This window comes from Mesoplodon densirostris, chromosome X (assembly GCF_025265405.1).
Source record: "Mesoplodon densirostris isolate mMesDen1 chromosome X, mMesDen1 primary haplotype, whole genome shotgun sequence".
Lineage (NCBI taxonomy): Eukaryota > Metazoa > Chordata > Mammalia > Artiodactyla > Ziphiidae > Mesoplodon > Mesoplodon densirostris.
The window spans coordinates 110,404,071-110,426,061 of record NC_082681.1 but is presented as its reverse complement, the minus strand read 5'-3'; the positions used below and the strand labels follow the sequence as shown (position 1 = coordinate 110,426,061).

Below are 21,991 nucleotides of genomic sequence, written 5' to 3'. Positions count from 1 at the left end.
GGTTAATTCTACATTCAAAGAAGAATTAGGGCTTCCCTGGTGGCACAGTGGTTGAGAGTCCAACTGCCAATGCAGGGGACACGGGTTCATGCCCTGGTCCGGGAAGATCCCACATGCCACGGAGTGGCTGGGCCCGTGAGCCATGGCCGCTGAGCCTGTGCGTCTGGAGCCTGTGCTCTGCAACAGGAGAGGCCACAACAGTGAGAGGCCCACGTACCGCAAAAAAAAAAAAAAAAAGAATTAATACAAATCCTTCCCAAACTCTTCTAAAGATAGGAGAGGACACTTCCAAACTCATTTTACAAGGCCAGCATTACACTGATACCAAAACTAGACAAGGATACCACAAGAAAATTACAGGCCAACATCCTTAATGAACACAGATGCGAAAACTGTCAACAAAATATTAGCAAACCAAAGTCAACAATACATTAAAAGGATCATACACCATAATCAAAGGGGTTTATCCCAGGGAGGCAAGCATGGTGCAACACCTGCAAATCGGTCAATGTGGTATACTACATTAACAAAATGAAAGATAAAAATCATATGATCATCTTAACATATGCAAAAAAAAACATTTGACAAAATTCAACATTCATTCATGATAAAAATTCTCAACGAAGAAGGTACAGAGGGAATGAACCTAAACATAATAAAAGGATGTGTGTAACAAGCCCACAGCTAACACTGTATTCAACAGTAAAAAGCTAAAAGTTTTCCTCTAAGATCAGGAACAAGGCAATGTCCACTCTCATCACTTTAATTCAACATAGCATTGGAAGACCTAGCCACAGAAATTAGGCAAGAAAAAGAAGTAAAAAGCATCCAAGCTGGAAAGAAAAAAGTAAAACTATCAATTTTTGCAGACAACATGAGATTATATATAGAAAACCCATAGGATTCCATCAAAAAACTGTTACAACTAATAAACAAATTCAGTAAACTTTCAGGATACAAAATCAATACACAAAACCCCTGTTTCTTTACACTAATAATTAACTATCAGAAAGAGATATTAAGAAAATAATCCCATTTACAACTGCATCAAAAAGAATAAACTACCTAGGAATAAATCTAACCAAGGAGATTAAAGACCTATATACTGAAAACTACAAGACACTGACAAAAGAAACTGAAGACAGAAATAAATAGAAAAATAGTCTATGCTCATGGATTGGGAGAATTAATACTGTTAAAATGTCTATACTACCCAAAGCAATCCACAGATTCAATGAAATCCCTATCAACATTCCAATGGTATTTTTCACAAAAAGATAAACAATCCTAAAATTTGTATGGAATCACAAAAGACCTCCAATAGCCAATCCTGAGAAATAAGAACAAAGCTGGAGGCATCATGCTTTCTGGTTTCAAACTATATTACAAAGTTATACTAATCAAAACAGTATGGAGGGAGACCTTCAAGATGGTGGAGGAGTAAGATGTGGAAATCACCTTCCTCCCCACAAATATATCAGAAATACATCTACATGTGGAACAACTCCTACAGAACACCTACTGAACGCTGGCAGAAAACCTCAGACTTCCCCAAAGGCAAGAAACTTCCCACGTAACTCAGTAGGGCAAAAGAAAAAAGAGACAAAAGAATAGGGACAGGACTTGCACCTCTGGGAGGGAGCTGTGAAGAAGGAAAAGTTTCCACACATTAGGAAGCCCCTTCACTGGCGGAGATGGGGGTGGGGGTGGCGGGGGGGGAAGCTTCGGAGCCACAGAGGAGAGTGCAGCAACAGGGGTGGAGAGGGCAAAGTGGGGAGAGTCCCACACAGAGGATCGGTGCCAACCAGCACTCCCCAGCCCGAGAGGCTTGTCTGTTCACCCACCAGGGAGGGTGGGGGCTGGGAGTTGACGGTCAGGCTTCAGAGGTCAGATCCCAGGGAGAAAACTGGGGTTGGCTGCGTGAATATACCCTGAAGGGAGCTAGTGCACCACAGCTAGCTGGGAAAAACTCTGGAACTGCCTAAGAGGCAAGAAACCATTGTTTTGGGGTGCGCGAGGAGAGGGGATTCAGAGCACCGCCTAAACGAGCTCCAGAGATGGGCGCGAGCGCAGCTATCAGCGCAGACACCAGAGGTAGGCATGAAACGCTAAGGCTGCTGCTGCAGCCACTAAAAAACCTGTGTGCAAGCACAGGTCACTATCCACACCTCCGCTCCTGGGAGCCTATGCAGCCCACCACTGCCAGGGTCCCGAGATCCAGGGACAACTTCCCTGGGAGAACACATGACGCACCTCAGGATGTTGCTACGTCATGCTGGTCTCTGCCGCCGCAGGCTTGCCCCGCACTCTGTACTCCTCCCTACCACTGGCCTGAGTGAGCCAGAGCCCCCTAATCGGCTGCTCCTTTAACCCCGTCCTGTCTGGGCGAGAACAGACGCCCTCAGGAGACCTACACGCACAGCCGGGGCCAAATCCAAAGCTAAATCCCAGGAGCTGTGAGAACAAAGAAGAGAAAGGGCAATTTCTCCCAGCAGCCTCAGGAGCAGTGGATTAAATCTCCATAATCAACTTGATGTATCTTGCATCTGTGGAATACCTGAATAGACGAGTCATTCCAAAATTGAGGTGGTGGACTTTGGGAGCAACCATAGACCTGGGGTTTGCTTTCTGCATCTGATTTATTTCCAGATTTATGCTTATCTTAAGTCAGTATGTAGAGGTTATTATCATTGGTAGATCTGTTTATTGATTTGGTCACTCTCTTCCTTTTTTTTAATATATAGAATTATTTTTTTCCTTTTTCTCTTTTTGTGAGTGTGTATGTGTATGCTTCTTTGTGTGATTTGTCTGTATAGCTTTGCTTTTACCATTTGTCCTAGAGTTCTGTCTGTCCATTTTTTTGTGTGTGTGTTTTGTTTTGTTAGTATACTTTTCAGCACTTATCATCGGTGGATTTGTTTCTTGGTTTGGTTTCTCTCCCTTTTTTTCTTTTTATATTACTTTTTAAGTTTCTTTTATATTTAATAATTATTTTTTCAACTTTTACTTTAACAACAATTTTATTTTATTCTTTTTTTTTTTCCTTTTTTCTCTCTTTTCTTCTGAGCCAGGTGGATGACAGGGTCTTGGTGTTCCGACCAGGTGTCAGGCCTGTGCCTCTGAGGTAGGAAGGCCAAGTTCAGGACACTGGTCCACCAGAGACCTTCCAGCTCCATGTAACATCAAATGGCAAAAGCTCTCCCAGATATCCCCATCTCAATGTGAAGACCCAGCTCCACTCAATGACCAGCAAGCTACAGTGCTGGACACCCTATGCCAAACAACTAGCAAGACAGGAACACAACCCCACCCATTAGCAGAAAGGTTCCAAAAATCATAATAAAGGCACAGACACCCCAAAACACACCACCGGAAACAGTCCTGCCCACCAGAAAGACAAGATCCAGCATCATCCACCAAAACACAGGCACCAGTCCCCTCCACCAGGAAGCCGACACAACCCACTGAACCAACCTTTCCCACTGGGGGCAGACACCAAAAACAACAGGAACTATGAACCTGCAGCCTGCAAAAAGGAGACCCCAAACACAGTAAGATAAGCAAAATGAGAAGACAGAGAAACACACAGCAGATGAAGGAGCAAGGTAAAAACCCACCAAACCAAACAAATGATGAGGAAACAGGCAGTCTACTAATGACAGTAAAGATCCAAAATCTTGCAAATAGAATGGAGAAAATAAAAGAAACATTTAACAAGGACCTAGAAGAACTAAAGAGCAAACAAACAATGATGAACAAGACAATAAATGAAATTAAAAATTCTCTAGAAGGAATCAATAGCAGAATAACTGAGGCAGAAGAACGGATAAATGACCTGGAAGATAAAATAGTGGAAATAACTACCACAGAGCAGAATAAAGAAAAAAGAATGAAAAGAACTGAGGACATTCTTACAGACCTCTGGGAGAACATTAAACGCACCAATATTCGAATTATAGCGGTCCCAGAAAAAGAGAAAAAGAAAGGGACTGAGAAAATATTTGAAAAGATTACTGCTGAAAATTTCCCTAATATGGGAAAGGAAAGAGTTAATCAAGTCCAGGAAACACAGAGAGTCCCATACAGGATAAATCCAAGGAGAAACATGCCAAGACACATATTAATCAAACTGTCAAAAATTAAATACAAAGAAAACATACTAAAAGCAGCAAGGGAAAAACAACAAATAACACACAAGGGAATGCCCATAAGGTTAACAGCTGATCTTTCAGCAGAAACTCTGCAAGCCAGGAGGGACTGGCAGGACATATTTAAAGGGATGAAAGGGAAAAACCTACAACCAATATCACTCTACCCAGCAAGGATCTCATCCAGATTCGACAGAGAAATTAAAACCTTTCCAGACAAGCAAAAGCTAGGAGAATTCAGCACCACCAAACCAGCTTTACAACAAATGCCAAAGGAACTTCTCCAGGCAGGAAACACAAAAGAAGAAAAAGACCTACAATAACAAGCTTAAACAACTAAGAAAATGGTAATAAGAACATACATACCGATAATTACCTTAAATGTAAATGGATTAAATGCTCCCACCAAAAGACATAGACTGGCTGAATGGATACAAAAACAAGACCCGTATATATGCTGTCTACAAGAGACCCACTTTAGATCTAGGGACACACAGAGACTGAAAGTGAGGGGATGGAAAAACATATTCCATGCAAATGGAAATCAAAAGAAAGCTGGAGCAGCAATTCTTGTATCAGACAAAATAGACTTTAAAATAAAGACTATCATAAGAGACAAAGAAGGACACTACATAATGATCAAGGGATCAATCCAGGAAGAAGATATAAAAATTGTATATATTTATGCACCCAACATAGGAGCATCTCAATACATAATGCAAATGCTAACAGCCATAAAAGGGGAAATTGAGAGTAACACAATCATAGTAGGGGACTTTAACACCCCACTTTCACCAATGGACAGATCGTCCAAAATGAAAATAAATAAAGGAACACAAGCTTTAAATGATACATTAAAAAGAAATAACTTGGGCTTCCTTGGTGGCACGGTGGTTGAGAGTCCGCCTGCCGAGGCAGGGGACATGGGTTCGTGCCCCGGTCCAGGAGGATCCCACATGCCGTGGAGCAGCTGGGCCCGTGAGCCATGGCCGCTGGCCCTGCGCGTCCAGAGCCTGTGCTCCGCAACGGGAGAGGCCGCAGCAGTGAGAGGCCTGCGTACCGCAAAAAAAAAAAAGAAATAACTTAATTGATATTTACAGGACATTCCACCCAAAAACAACAGAATACACTTTCTTCTCAAGTGCTCATGGAACATTCTCCAGGATAGGTCATATCTTGCGTCACAAATCAAGCCTTGGTAAATTTAAGAAAACTGAAATCGTATCAAGTATCTTTTCCAACCACAACGCTATGAGACTAGATATCAATTACAGGAAAAAAATCTGTAAAAAATACAAACACACGAAGGCTAAACAATACACTACTTAATAATCAAGAGATCACTGAAGAAATCAAAGAGGAAATCAAAAAATACCTAGAAACAGATGACAATGAAAACATGGCGACCCCAAACCTATGGGATGCAGCAAAAGCAGTTCTAAGAGGGAAGTTTATAGCAATACAATCCTACTTCAAGAAACAAGAAAGAAATATTTCAGATAAACAACCTAACCTTACACCTAAGGCAATTCGAGAAAGAAGAACAAAAAACCCCCAAGTTAGCAGAAGGAAAGAAACCATAAAGATCAGAAATAAAGAAGAAATGAAGGAAAGGATAGCAAAACTAAAAGCTGATTCTTTGAGAAGATAAACAAAACTAATAAACCATTAGCCAGACCCATCAAGAAAAAAAGGGAAAAGACTCAAATCAATAGAATGAGAAATGAAAAAGGAGAAGTAACAACTGACACTGCAGAAATACAAAGGATCATGAAAGATTACTACAGGCAACTATATGCCAATAAAATAGACAACCTGGAAGAAATGGACAAATTCTTAGAAAAGCACAACCTTCTGAGACTGAACCAGGAAGAAATAGAAAATATAACCAGACCAATCACAAGCACAGAAATTGAGACTGTGATTAAAGATCTTCCAACAAACAAAAGCTCAGGACCAGCTGGCTTCACAGGCGAATTCTATCAAACATTTAGAGAAAAGGTAACACCTATCCTTCTCAAACACTTCCAAAATATAGCAGAGGGAGGAACACTCCCTAACTCATTCTACGAGGCCACCATCACCCTGATACCAAAACCAGACAAGGATGTCACAAAGAAAGAAAACTACAGGTCAATATCACTGATGAACACAGATGCAAAAATCCTCAACAAAATACTAGCAAACAGAATCCAACAGCACATTAAAAGGATCATACACCATGATCAAGTGGGGTTCATACCAGGAATGCAAGGATTCTTCAATATACGCAAGTCAATCAGTTTGATACACCATATTAACAAATTGACGGAGAAAAACCATACGATCATCTCAATAGATGCAGAAAAAGCTTTTGACAAAATTCAACACCCCTTTATAATAAAAACCCTCCAGAAAGTAGGCACAGAGAGAACTTACCTCAACATAATAAAGGCCATATATGACAAACCCACAGCCAACTTCATTCTCAATGGTGAAAAACTGAAACTATTTCCACTAAGATCAAAACAAGAAAAGGCTGCCCACTCTCACCCCTAGTATTCAACACAGTCTTGGAAGTTTTAGCCACAGCAATCAGAGAAGTAATAAAAGGAATCCAATTCAGAAAAGAAGAAGTAAAGCTGTCACTGTTTGTAGATAACATGATACTATACGTAGAGAATCCTAAAGATGCCACCAGAAAACTACTAGAGCTAATCAATGAATTTGGTAAAGTAGCAGGATACAAAATTAATGCACAGAAATCTCTTACATTCCTATACACTAATGATGAAAAATCTGAAACAGAAATTAAGGAAACACTCCCATTTACCACTGCAACAAAAAGAAGAAAACACCGAGGAATAAACCCATCTAAGGAGACAAAAGAACTGTATGCAGAAAACGATAAGGCATTGATGAAAGAAATTAAAGATGATACAAACAGATGGAGAGATATACCATGTTCTTCGATTGGAAGAATCAACATTGTGAAAATGACTATACTACCCAAAGCAGTCTACAGATTCAATGCAATCCCTATCAAACTACCAATGGCATTTTTCACAGAACTAGAACAAAAATTTTCACAATTTGTGTGGAAACACAAAAGACCCCAAATAGCCAAAGCAATATTCAGAAAGAAAAATGGAGCTGGAAGAATCAGGCTCCCTGACTTCAGGCTATACTACAAAGCTACAGTAATCAAGACAGTATGGTACTGGCAGAAAAGCAGAAATATAGATCAATGGAACAGAACAGAAAGCCCAGAGATAAACCCATGCACATATGATCACCTTATTTTTGATAAAGGAGGCAAGAATATACAATGGAGAAAAGACAGCCTCTTCAGTAAGTGGTGCTGAGAAAACTGGACAGCTACATGTAAAAGAATGAAGTTAGAACACTCCCTAACGCTATACACAAAAATAAACTCAAAATGGATCACAGACCTAAATGCAAGGCCAGACACTATAAAACTCTTAGAAAAAAACATAGGCAGAACACTCTATGACATAAATCACAGCAAGATCCTTTTTGACCCACCTCTTAGAGAAAAGGAAATAAAAACAAAAATAAACAAATGGGACCTAATGAAACTTCAAAGCTTTTGCACAGCAAAGGAAACCATAAACAAGACGAAAAGACAACCCTTAGAATGGGAGAAAATATTTGCAAATGAAGCAACTGACAAAGGAGTAATCTCCAACATTTACATGCAGCTCATGCAGCTCAATATCAAAAAAACAAACAACCCAATCCAAAAATAGGCAGAAGAACTAAATAGACATTTCTCCAAAGAAGATATACAGACTGCCAACAAACACATGAAAGAATGCTCAACATCACTAATCATTAGAGAAGTGCAAGTCAAAACCACAATGAGGTGTCACTTCACACCATTCAGAATGGCCATCATCAAAAAATCTACAAACAATAAATGCTGGAGAGGGTATGGAGAAAAGCGAACCCTCCTGCACTGTTGGTGGGAATGTCAACTGATACAGCCACTATGGAGAACAGTAAGTTCTTTTTTAAGTTCCTTAAAAAACTAAAAATAGAATTACCATACGACCCAGCAATCCCACTACTGGGCATATACCCTGAGAAAACCATAATTCAAAAAGAGTCATGTACTACAATGTTCATTGCGGCCCTATTTATAATAGCCAGGGCATGGAAGCAACCTAAGTGTGCCTCCACAGACAAATGGATAAAGAAGATGTGGCACATATATACAATAGAATATTACTCAGCCATAAAAAGAAACGAAAGTGAGTTATTTGGAGTGAGGTGGATGGACCTAGAGTCTGTCATACAGAGTGAAGTAAGTCAGAAAGAGAAAAACAAATACCATATGCTAACACATATATATGGAATAAAAAAAAAGGTGCTGAAGAACCTAGGGACAGGACAGGAATAAAGATGCAGACACAGAGAATGGACTTGAGGACATGGGGAGAGGGAAGGGTAATCTGGCACGAAGTGAGAGAGTGGCATGCATGGACTTACAACCAAATGTAAAACGTAAGTAGTGGGAAGCAGCCACATAGCACAGGGAGATCAGTTCGGTGCTTTTTTTTTTTTTTTTTTTTTTTGCGTTACGCGGGCCTCTCACTGTTGTGGCCTCTCCCGTTGCGGAGCACAGGCTCCGGACGCGCAGGCTCAGCGGCCATGGCTCACGGGCCCAGCCGCTCCGCGGCATGTGGGATCTTACCGGACCAGGGCACGAACCCATGTCCCCTGCATCGTCAGGCGAACTCTCAACCACTGCGCCACCAGGGAAGCCCCAGCTCGGTGCTTTGTGACCACCTAGAGGGGTGGGATAGGGAGGGTGGGAGGGAGGGAGATGCAAGAGGGAGGAGATATGGGGATATATGTATATGTATAGTTGATTCACTTTATTATAAACCAGAAACTAACACACCATTGTAAAACAATTATACTCCAATAAAGATATTTTTTAAAAAAGTAATATACGTCCTGAAAAATGGCTTAGGTGCTCCTCCACTCAATGGGAAAATGAGTCTCTTCAATAAATCGTGTTGGGAAAATTGGATAGCCACATGCAAAACAATAAACAGACCACTATGTTACACTATACCCAAAAATTAATTCAAAATAGATTAAAGACATGACTGTAAGACCCAAAACCATAAAACTCCTAAAAGAAAACATAGGCAGTAAGCTCCTTGACATAGGTCTTGGTGATCATTGTTTGGATCTGACACCAAAAGCAAAGGCAACAAAAGCAAAACTAAACAAGTGGGATTACATCAAACCAAAAACGCTTCTGTGCAGTGAAGGAAACATCAAGAAATGAAAAGGCAACCTACAGAATGGGAGAAAATATTTTCACATCATACATCTGATAACGGACTAATATTCAAAATATACAAAAAACTCACACAACTCCACAGAAAAAAAAAACAATCTGATTAAAAAATGGGTAGGGCTTCCCTGGTGGCGCAGTGGTTGAGAGTCTGCCTGCTGACGCAGGGGACACGGGTTCGTGCCCCGGTCCGGGAAGATCCCACATGCCACGGAGCGGCTAGGCCCGTGAGCCATGGCTGCTGAGCCTGCACAGCTGGAGCCTGTGCTCCGCAACGGGAGAGGCCACAGCAGTGAGAGGCCCGCATACCGCAAAAAAAAAAAAAAAAAAAAAGGGTAGATGTGAATAGACATTTTTCCAAAGAAGACATATAGATGGCCAAAAGGTACATGAAAAGGTGCTTAACATCACTAATCATCAGGGAAATGCAAATCAAAACCGCAATGAGATACCACCTCACACCTCTCAGAATGACTATTATCAAAAAGACAAGAAATAACAAGTGCTGGCAAGGATGTGAGAAAAGGGAACCCTTGTGCACTGTTGGTGGTAATGTAAATTGGTGCAGCCACTATGGAAAACAGTATGGAGGTTTCTCAAAAATATCAAAAATAGAACTACCATACAATCCAGCAATTCCATGTTTGGGTATTTATCTAAAGAAAACAAGAACACTAATTTGGAAAGCTATATGCACCCCCATGTTCACTGAAGCATTATATAAATTATAAAATAGCCAAAATATGGAAACAACCTAAGGGTCCCTCAAGGAATGAATGCATAAAGGAAACTGTGGTGTATTATTCAGCCTTAGAACAGAATGAAATCTTGCCATTTTGACAACATGGATGGACCTCAAGGGCTTTTCAAGGGCATTATGGTAAGTGAAAAAAGTCAGAGGAAGAAAACATCATATGGTCTCTATTATATGCAACATCATATAGTCTCTATTATTTGCAGAATCTTAAAAAGAAAAAAAAAGCTCATAGATACAGAAAACAGATTTGTGATTGCAAGAGGTGGGAGTGGAAGAAATGGGTGAACTTGTTTTGTTTTAGTTTAAATAAATAGAAAAAACAAATTTTTTTAAAGAAAGAACAGGTACCTTCCTTAACTCTTTTTACAAGTCTGCCAAAACTGGACAATAAAACAAAATCAGAGGCCAATCTCACTCAAGAACAAAGATACAAAGTTCCTATGTTAAGTAAGAGGAAAATGTGATAATGACCAAATTGGGTTTATTCCTGGAATGCAAAGTTGATTTGGCATTAGGAAATCTATCGATATAATTTGATTCGAGAAGCAAAATAATATATTAACAATAGGAAAAGCATTTGATAAAATCGAGTATCACTCATGATATGAGCTCTTACCAAACCAAGAACAGAATGAAACTTTAATAGAGTAACAGGGAAAAAATTACACCAAGTATCATATTTAGAGAAGAAATGTTGAAAGTTTTCCCTTTGAGAAAGGGAACTAGAAAATAGTGCCCTCTACTACCACTTCTATTCACTTAGTTTATGTTATAATATAAGTACTAGACGGAACACTAAGAAACAAAAGTGTAACAGTTTGAAAGGAAAAAACAAGATTCTAAAAGATAAATTCCTAAAAGTAATAAACGTTTAGCACAACTGATAGATACAAGCTTGATATACAAGTCAATTGTATTTTTACAAACAAATGAAATCTATAAAAACTTACAATATCAAAAAATATCAAGATCTAGGAATAAAACTCTCAAAAGTTGTGAATGACTTTTGGAGAAAATTATAAACATTACTGAGAAAAATTAAAGAGGACCTAAATAAATGGAGTGGTATATCATGTTCATGAATTAGAAAGCAACATGATAAAGATGTCAATTCTTCCTAAATTGCTCTATAGATTCCATGCAAATTCAGTCAAAATCCCTCGGTATGTTGTGTCAGTGTGTGTATGTGTGATGTGTGGGAAGTTCCAAGATGATACTAAAATTCACATAAATGTGCAAAGGGCCAAGAATAGCCAAGATGCTCTCAAAGGACAATTGGGTGGAAGAACTTGTTCTACTGAACATCAAGACTTATGACAAAGCTACAGTAAAGAAGACAGTGTGGTATCAGTGCAACAACCAATGGAACAGAACAGACAGCTGAGAAACACAACCAGAGACACAGGAATATCTGATTCCTGACACTAGTAGGGAAAAGACAGTGTGCTGGGCCAATTAGCTATCCATGTGGAAGAAAGTAATATTGTCCTCTTCCTCACACGATGCACAAAAATTACTTTCAGGTAGATGTTAGACCTATATAAGAAAGCTAAAACAATAAAGTTTCTGGAAGATGACAGAGAATATCTTCAAGACCTTGGGATAGGAAAGGATATTTTAAACTGAACCTGATGTCTAGTTTAAACATAAAAGAAAACACTGATAAATCAGACTACGTTAAAATTTAAAACTTTCGTTTATCAGAAGACACATTAAAAATGAAAAAGCATGCCCTTGCAGTGAGTGAGGGCTCATTTCTAGCATACAGTAAAGAACTTCTACAAATCAGCAAGTCAAAATAGGCAAGGGAGTACATGACACATTTCTGAAGGAATACCACCCAAAACAGTTATAAAGGCACAAACCTCAGTCACCTACATCTAGTTTTAAATCTGACAATTTCCCTAAGATTTACAGACTAAAAGATTCTTACTATATATCAATATTTTCAAAATTGTTTAGATGCCCATATTAAAGTAAGCCAGTTTTCTCATTCTTTCTCTAGTCACAACTCTAAAACAAATATGCATCACTGAAAAAGTTCTGTTTAAGAAATCTTTGCCCACTCCAAGGTCAACAAAGACATTCTCCAAAAACTGAGACCTACCTACATACCCGTCAACAACAGAATGATATATAATGATATATTCACATAATGAAATATACAGTAATGAGAAGGAATAGTTAACAACTATACACAATACAGATAAATCTCACATTCATAATGCTGCAAAAGAGAGTACAGTAGGATTCCATTTATATAAAATACAAAAGTAGGCAAACCTAATCTTTGATGTTAAAAGTCAGGGAAGGGTGGGCTTTCCTGGTGGCGCAGTGGTTAAGAATCCGCCTGCCAATGCAGGGGACACGGGTTCGAGTCCTAGCCCGGGCAGATCCCACATGCCGAGGAGCAACTAAGCCCGTGCGCCACAACTACTGAAGCCTGCGTGCCGTGCTCCGCAATAAGAGAAGCCACTGCAGTGAGAAGCCCGCACGCCGCAACGAAGACCCAACGCAGCCAAAAATAAAAAAGTCAGGGAAGGGCTTCCCTGGTAGCGCAGTGGTTAAGAATCCACCTGCCAATGCAGGGGACACGGGTTCAATCCCTGGTCCGGGAAGATCCCACATGCCGCGGAGCAACTAAGTCCATGTGCCACAACTACTGAGCCTGCGCTCTAGAGCCATGCCACAATACTGAAGCCCGCACGCCTAGAGCCCGTGCTCTGCAACAAGAGAAGCTACCGCAATGAGCAGCCCGCGCACCACAACAAAGAGTAGCCCCCGCTCGCCCCAACTAGAGAAAGCCCTCGCACAGCAACGCAGACCCAATGCAGCCAAAAATAAAATAATAAATAAAATTAAATTTTAAAAAAAGTCATGGAAATGGTGGGGGGATGATAGGGGCTTCTGAAAGTGGCTGGTCATGTTCACTTTCTTGATCTGGCTGCTGGTACACAAGTGTGCTCAGTTTGTGAAAATTCACTAAACTGTTCACTACTGATCTGTACTTTCTGTACATATATTCAATTTTAATAATTTTTTGATGTGTACTTTCTGTACATATATTAAATTTTAATAATTTTTTAAGTGTGAAAGAGTACTACCTATTTTTCAAAATTGGTTAGGGGATATGAGAGCAAAAAAGTTTGAAGTCCACTACTTCAGGTCAAAGCACAGAAATTAAATAACTAACAAAAACTAAAAAAGCAAGTATTAGACAACATGCTAATTACCAAAAAATATTGATAGAGCTGTCAAACCAACTAGAGACTCTGAAACTTAAGTAACAATGGTTTGAAACTATTTGAACCCTGAAAGATAAACTGATTTATATCTAGATTAGTGACTAATGCTGATTCATAAAGATCCAAGACAAGCAACTTGACCTTATAGGTTTTTTTAAATTTATTTTATTCAAGTACAGTTGATTTACAATGTTGTGTTAATTTCTGCAGTACAGCAAAGTGATTCAGTGGTGTGTATATATATATATATATATATATATATATATATATATATATATACACACACACACATTCTTTTTCACATTCTTTTTTTTCCCCACATTCTTTTCCATTATGGTTTATCACAGGATATTGAATATAGTTCCCTGTGCTATACAGTAGGTTTTTATTAAATAAAAGGGTCTTTCAAATCTTAGAAATGAATAGATTCACACATCTAGTCAAATCTCCTAATTTTATATACAAACGAAGAAACCATCGTCCTTTGAAGTTGGGTGATTTGTTCAAGGTCATAAGCAGCTCTTGATAAGTAGAAACAACTGAAACTATTTAAGTTCTCCCCTCTGCCAATTTTCTCTAAGTACTAGGGGATTTCCACCCACCAAGAGTACTTGTTTACTGACAGTGTCCCTCAACACATACCATATTCAATTGAAACATTTTCATCCAAATTTTACCAACTCAAAATTAATTTCTTTGCCATCCATGACTAATAGCCAAAACCTATTTCTGGGGCAGAAAAGATAAGACTTCCTAAAGTAAAGTTCATGATGTGCAACCTAACAGATAACTTTGTTTACACTAAGTGATGACTGTGACATCCATCTTAAGGCATATGTCACAATTTAGAATGACAATGGCACCTACAGCATACAGTACCCTGAAAAAGACAAAATAAAATCAATCATGACCACAAACTGAAGCCAACACATATAAACAAATGTGCTATATTAGTAACAAATTATTGTACTAACTTAATTTCTCAATCAAAATTATAAGTACTTTTTGCAATTCATTCCAGTTAGCTTCTACATCCAATATGAAGTATACTTTTTATATATCTTTAACATTTTAAAAAGAATGTCTTGTCATTCTGAAGCCAAATCCACCAAAAGTGAACAGTACATAAAACCCATTTAGTCCAACATATTTTTAAATTATAAAAATGCTTCAGTCTCACCCTAACACCATAGCATTCTTTCCTCTATCATAGGACTCCTCTTATTTCAAACTATAAAGTTCAGTGCCAAGATGAATCCCTGAACTTGCCAACCCCAGGGCAACACCTGGCCTTTTGAGGACCTGCAGAAAGCTTACATCAGAAAATGGTTTTATGGCCACAGAAACTTATTCACTAAAGATTGAAAATGACCTAACAACTAAATGCAACATGGTACCCTCGAATGGATCCTAAAACAGAAAAGGACATTAGTGGGAAAACTAGTGAAATCAAATAAAATCAGTTTAGCTAATAATAATATACCAATGTTAGTGTCTTAGTTTTGACAAACATACCATCACTACGTATACCTGGATGAAAGGTATATGGAATTCTGTAGTATTTGTGCCTATTTTTAAAAGAATAACTCAGCGAGAACTACCAAAAGTCAAAAGTTTGCACCTCAATTCTGACCCAATCACATGTCCACAGTCAGTATCTTCAAGCAATGTTGTCTCCACATCCCTACAAAGCCTAAAAAGGGGATGAGGAGAGGTTCCCAGAAGGTACTCTTTAAATGCCACCTATTTCTCCAATATTACTACATAAAATAAACCCCAGAAAAGCCACAAACACACACACAAAAAAAGATGCTTACTTTAGGCAGGGATGAAAATGAAAAGGTATGACACTATTTCTCAGTGGAAAGGGAGGAGAATAATCCTATTTAAGTACAAAAGAGGGACTTCCCTCTATTGGTCCAGTGGCTAAGAGTCTTTGCTCCCAATTCAGGGGGCCTGGGTTCGATCCCTGGTCGGGGAACTAGATCCCACATGCTGCAACTGAGACCCGGCGTGGCCAAATAAATAAACAAACAAACAAATAAATAAATATTAAGTACAACAGATATGGGCAGTGGACAGCCAAGTAGAGAGGGGTATTCTAGAAGTCCTAAAACAGTAAAGCTTAATAATATATATATAACATTTCTCATGCACTCACCAATGGGCCAGGTACTGTTTTAACTGCTTTATATATATAACACATTTAATCCTCCCAAGAACCTTGTAAAATAGACAGTACTTATATCTACATTTTACACATGAGAAGTTTTGTAAGTGGTGGAACAGAGACTGAGGGCAACCACTACACTACACAGCTTTTTGAGGAGCCAAGCCAGGAAAAAGCTCCTGCCTTCTAGAGACCAGGTCCCACTACTTACCCCGTCCTTAGCCTCCACCAGAAGAAAGCCCTCCGCCCAAGGCTTGGGAGTGCTTGCTGGAATCGTGAAGGAATGTGACCCCACCATGCCATCTTCAAGATTGTGCTCATAATCTTTAAGTACCTGATGCACTCAGTGCATATTCTTGTTGAGACACTGTTATACAAAGAAGTTAGTTTTTATAGTACTATCAGTCTTCACATTCAGATATGCTGGGCTGGCCTGGGAATCGAAAGGCCATATGTGACATTATTTCTGTGGGAAAATGGTGCTGACTTCCTAAAAGAAAGTCTTATAAATGAACCATTTAGAAATTAAGGCTCTGTCTACACAGACTCTGGCCTTATAGTTAAACAAATTTTAATAAAGACTGCGATTACTAAAATAATCCAGTTTTGCTCATAACGTCAAAGTGGCACAGTTCCTTATACCTAACATAATAGAAATGGTGTTACTGAAAAAAATTAGTTTAATATTTTATGAATTTCCTGCACTATGGCCAATTTTGGATGTATCCAGCAATGAATATACTGCTCTCCCTGGCCCCCCCTAAGCTTTGCATTTAAAAACTAACAAATAAATAATCTTACACACACACAAACACACACCCAGAACAGAAGGGGTGTTATATCAGAAGGTAACTAAAGTAGTAATAGCAGCAGTAATAATGATGATGACAAAGTAGTAATAATAGCAAGAAGAACTAACTCTTTTTGAGCATTTACCATTGCTAGGCATATTCTAAATACTGTACATCCTCTGGCTCATTTAATCCTCATGAAAATCCTGTGAGGTAGATATTACACTATCCCAATTTCAAAAATGAGGAAACAGGTCAGAGATTAAGCAACTTGCCCAAGATCACAGAGCTAGTTAGTGTCAAAAGTAAGATCTGAACATTTGAGCATTTTATCCCCAGAGATTTTATTTATAACCACTGCAATCTGTATGTAATTAAATAATCTAGTAAACTCTTAAAATAAGCAGTACTTAACTCAAATTCATTTTTAAACAAGATTGGTTTGGAGACCAAAAAAAAAAAGGTCCCATCTCGCCTTTTATTAGAAATATGTCCTTCAACCAAGCTAAGACTGAACACATTTATGGATAACAAATTCTAAATGTATTTTGCTTTGTTTTTATCACTTTGAAATCCCTCAATTGTTTGAACCATACAAACGGTGGTAACAGCATGCAACTTCAACAACAAACTAATAACACTTTACTTTAAAATCTTTTGATTAAAATAAAACACTGTCCATGTTTACCACTAAGTAAACTTGGGTAAAATAACTGCAGGAGTTCCAATACCCTTGAAAAGTTTCAGAACAGCAGCAAGAAATAGCGGGAACAAGATATTCCTTTTATGACAAAGAAAAATTCTGTTTTTTCCACAACACTGTCACATCTGCTCTAAGGACAAACATTCACCACAAACATTAACCTGGGATAGACTGAACTTCAATTGTATTTCAAAACATGTGCCTAAATTCAGAAATTCTCCACTGACAATCTAAAAAGACTGACAGTTTATCTCCCAGAAGAGCCACCTGATCCACATAACAGATAATTTTGGATAGCTTAACCTGTGCTCCCTACCATCCCATGAGTAATTAACAAAAAGCACGCAACCCCTAACAACTTCTGGAGCACAAGCTGTTTTTTTAAATCACCCTCTTGAACCTCAGAACTTGCCTTCCCAGGAAACAAAGATCTAAGGTGCCAGGTTTCCAAGCTAGTCCACTAAAGCTTAAACACCCATAAGGTTACAGGTATAATAAAATACCGAACCTGCATGGGCAATGTTTCTATGGGAAAACCCATTTAACAGTCAACTTAGAATAAAAGAATATCCCTGCCCCAATAAGCCTTGGAAGTAAAAAAGAATTCTTCCCTCCTCTAACTGGGAGTCAGCTCCCCTAGGACCACAGGCCTAGGCCTCCATGATCAAGGCCAAGGAGGAGGAAAGGCATGAAAGAGGGCAGTCGACAGTGTATCAGGCTTCAGAGTTAGAAGGACAAAAAGGCAGAGCTGTAGTGGAAGGAGATCCTGGGATGAGGAAGGCACGACCTACTTGGGAATAAAGGATGAAGGGTGGGATGGCAGCTAAAAGGAGCAAGGAAAAAGTGTGTGAGGGTCGGGGTGGGCTGCAGAAGACCATGAGGGAACAGTGGCTACTCCTGCAGCAGATGGGCTTTCACAAACTTTCCTCCTTAATGCTTCAGAGAAAGAAGGAAAAGAAACCGTGGCAAGGGTCTTGACACTGCCTCCCTCTCTCTGGCTACTCTCATTGTCCTTTGCAAGAAAGAATGGAGTGGGTAAAGGGCTCCCGTCCGGGTCCCTCTTGACCTCCTAGAGCACACGGACTCAGAGAAGTTTCCTCGCCCTCCTTGTCATCATTCATTCTGCCAAAGACTTCAGCGTCAACTGAGAACTAATGGAAAGCTCCAGATACCAGCAGGAACAGCATCAGAAAGAGAGGAAGGAAAGGAAGGAGAGAAATTTGAAGCAGGAGAGAAGTGGGATGTTAGAGGGTCAGACAAATAAATTAATAGAACTGCCAATAAATTAAACTATAATAAATGTTCTTAAATATTTAGGATTAATTCATTTTGACAGTTTCAAAAATTTCATAGGACCATTTCACTTTTAGACAAATGAATATTTGTGGTCATGGTAATAAACTGAGGCTTATTATAAGGAAGGTATGAAAATAAACTTCTAAATACATATGAGACAATCTCCTGGTGTCTTTTCTTTATATAGGGGCAATATAAATCATTTCAGAAAGGCTTTTTTATTTACTTGGTGAGCACTCAGTTACATTATCATTTGTTGATTTTTTTCGCCTCAGTAGCCCAAATACAGTAATTACCTTCACAAGTAAGGAATATATTTAACCCTTTCTTGGGACTATAACTATTATGAAAAACTTGCTCTTTCATTACCAAACATCGCTCATGAGGATTTCAAGATATTATATTTCAAGCAAAGCTCTAAACTCCATAAAACATAAGCAGATGCGTCCTGAGGAGCACAGGACTTTTTTTTCTTCCAGCCTCTTATGCCCATGTTTCCAGAACTTCCAGCCAGGGATAATTAATTCGACAGGTAAACCTAACCAAATGACCTGGTAGAGGATGAGTGCCAGCACTTAGCATTTTTTTTTTTTTTTTAATTTCAGCTTTCAGCGGCTATTCTTCCAGTTGAACTCTCTCTTGAGCAGAGATAATGGCCAGGTAGGCAAGTTCAGCATCAAGTCAAAGATGCAAGAGCAGAGACCAGTGGGGGACAAAAGTGACCAATGACCATATGCACTGGGAAGATGTTTCTACTGTTTCACCAACGTCTCAGATCTTTCACTCCCTAGCCCCATAAAAGATTATGCTGGATCCCAGAACAGCTGCTGTATTTTCTGCAAACCACAAACTGGGTCCAAAACCTCTGTACTAGATTAAAGAGAAGAAAAATATCTGCTATCAAGTACTTCACTTGCTGGAGAAGGTGGGTGAGTGGGTATGTGTGTGTAAACCTCCAAGTTATGATAAAGCAAATTCAAATCCTTATAAACAGTTCATATTTTATTTTAGTAATATAATTTGAAAAGCTACTCAGGACCAGAATAAACAAGATATCTGATCTTTGAAGTATCTTGGGCATGCTGAAACTGAAGGCAAAGATACTGAAAACATTTGAATTTCAGATAGGTCACTACCGACTACTAGGAATCCTCACTAATCAGCAGACTTCTGCTAAAATGTTAACCTCTGGATAGAAAATAGAAAAATCTGCAAAGAAAAAAAAAATGAGGGCTTCCCTGGTGGCGCAGTGATTGAGAGTCCGCCTGCCGATGCAGGGGACACGGGGTTCGTGCCCCGGTCCGGGAAGATCCCACATGCCGCGGAGCGGCTGGGCCCGTGAGCCATGGCCGCTGAGCCTGCGCGTCCGGAGCCTGTGCTCCGCAACGGGAGAGGCCACAACAGTGAGAGGCCCGCGTACCGCAAAAAAAAAAAAAAAAAGAAAAGAAAAAAAAGAAAAATGAGATTATCTTCAACCAAGGACACTGAAAGCTTTTAAGATTACCAACAGAACTGAAAGGTTTCTTTGTAACAAAAATTTCCATTTTCATAAAATATGTATTAATCAGCACATACACTTATGCAGAGTACAGTAGAAAAATCACATATTCTAGAATCAGACACACATGAGTTTGAGTTTTAGCTCCACAATTTACCAGCTATATGACCTACTCAGAAAAGTTACTGAAGAATACTGGAGGTTAGTGTTTATCTGTACAACAAAGATAACATCTTTAGCACAGGGTAGCTATGAGGATTAAATGCAAACATACATAACCCACCAAGCCCAGTGCCTGAATACTCAATGTTAGCTCCCTTTGCTCCAACACAAACTGTACAGTGTGTTGACAGTGTGTCAAAGAAACATGTGGAAGAAAATTCAGAGTGACAGAACACAGATTATTACGTTCGGTCAAATGTAAAGATAAAAATCACATATGTAATATTTACCTTCACTAAAGTGTGGAAAAGAAGCTAAGTTTGTCAAATTGTTCTTCTTTCCCATTCATTCTTGTTCTTTTACAAACCAGAACTAAATACATCACATGCCAAAATTGTTGTCTGGTTGAGAAACGTTGCTGATGAACATGGAATTGATAAGCCCGTCTGGACCAAAGGTGACAAGTTTTCTTAAGCAATGTAAATAAATTACGTTTCAGTAAGGACATAAATGTTTTGCATCAACGGTATGAACTTCTGGCTTTATATGCAGCTTACTTTATAACCCACCTTGTCCCCCATCCCATCCCCCCAAATCCTGCTTTTAGGCACCTTAATAAGCCGGCACACAGCACTAAACTATAGAATTCCAACTGGGAATAACTCTAATTTGTTGTTGGACCTCAGAGGACTGCTTGTGTGATCTTCTTTAAATGAACGTCAACAGTAGCTTCTCCTTACTCCACACCTGCCAACAATCATTGCAAACCTCCTTCAGAACAATTACTACTAACCATCCCCAGGTCTCTCAACACCCTCGACAACCCCAACCTTGGTGCTGCTAGTCTTCATTCCCAAACGCTTTGCTGGGGCTTGAAACCAGTCCACAGAGGTTCACTACTTGCAATGCCCAGGGTCCGGCGAGGAAGGACATCATCCCTCTCGGCTCGGGGGGCGAAGGCCAACCCAGGCCCCCGGCCACTCCCTCTCTCCTCGGCCTCCAGGGGCGTCCCGGGAGGGCGCGGGCGCGCCAGGCCCTGCGCAAACCTCCGGCAACCCCGCATTTCCCGGAGTCCGCTGCAGCCCCAGGCCGAGACGAGCCCTCGGGACACCCGCAGACCAGCACACGCCCAGCGCCCGGGAGAGGGGTCACCGGGACGACCCCAGGGCCACCCCCGACGTCCCGGCTCGGGCAGGTGCCGGGCCTCCTCGCGGACACTCACCCGCAACCGCTGCTCCCCGTCCGCCGCTGCCGCCGCCTTGCCCTCACGCCAGTCGCCAGCTCCCACGGGGGGTCCGGCCCCGGCGCCGCTTCTCCGCCCGACCCCCCCTTGGGTGCGCGCTGCGCGGGGCCCGGGTCCGGTGAGAGGAGGAGCAGCCGCCGCCGCCGCCCCCTTTCCTCCCTCCTCCTTCAATGCGTCCCTCCCACCGAGACCCGCCTCGTGTTTCCTGGATCCGGTCTCGGCGAGAGCTTGGCAAGCGAACCTCCGGCTTCAGGGTTCGCATCGAGTGCCGTGGTTCGCCAGGCACAAAGATGGCGCCGCCGGGGGACTGCCGATGATGATCTCGCGAGGCTTCCCCCACGACCACGGGAGGGCGGGGACCCACAGGAAAGGCGGTCAATGAGGGTAACCTAAGCTGACTTCACAGCAAACGCTACCCCATATCGGAAACGTGCAGCACCAGGCGAAGTTATTGCGCCTGCGCGCGGAAGGACGAGGACGCATGCCCAGAACAGCCCCTGAAATAAGACCCAGTTCTCCGTGTTTTACCTGTTTCCTCTGGAAGCGCGGGGCGGAGAAGGAGGGGGCGGAGCAACCAGGACCGAAACCAGGGAAAGGATTGGGCGGGACCCGGAGGCGAAGTGAGAGACGTCCCTTAAGGCTTGGTCATCCCTGCGGAGCACGAACA

General features: G+C 40.6%; 1 protein-coding gene across 2 annotated transcripts in view; it reads right to left on the bottom strand.

The window, feature by feature from the left end:
• Positions 1–21,532, bottom strand: part of TAB3 (TGF-beta activated kinase 1 (MAP3K7) binding protein 3) — a 109,027-nt gene extending 87,495 nt beyond the window's left edge. For both annotated transcript variants that reach the window (XM_060087402.1, XM_060087401.1), the window contains exon 1: positions 21,304–21,532. The gene's annotated coding sequence lies outside the window, so the exon portion shown is untranslated. The remainder of the gene's footprint in view (positions 1–21,303) is intronic.
• Between the last annotated feature and the right edge of the window lie 459 nt (positions 21,533–21,991).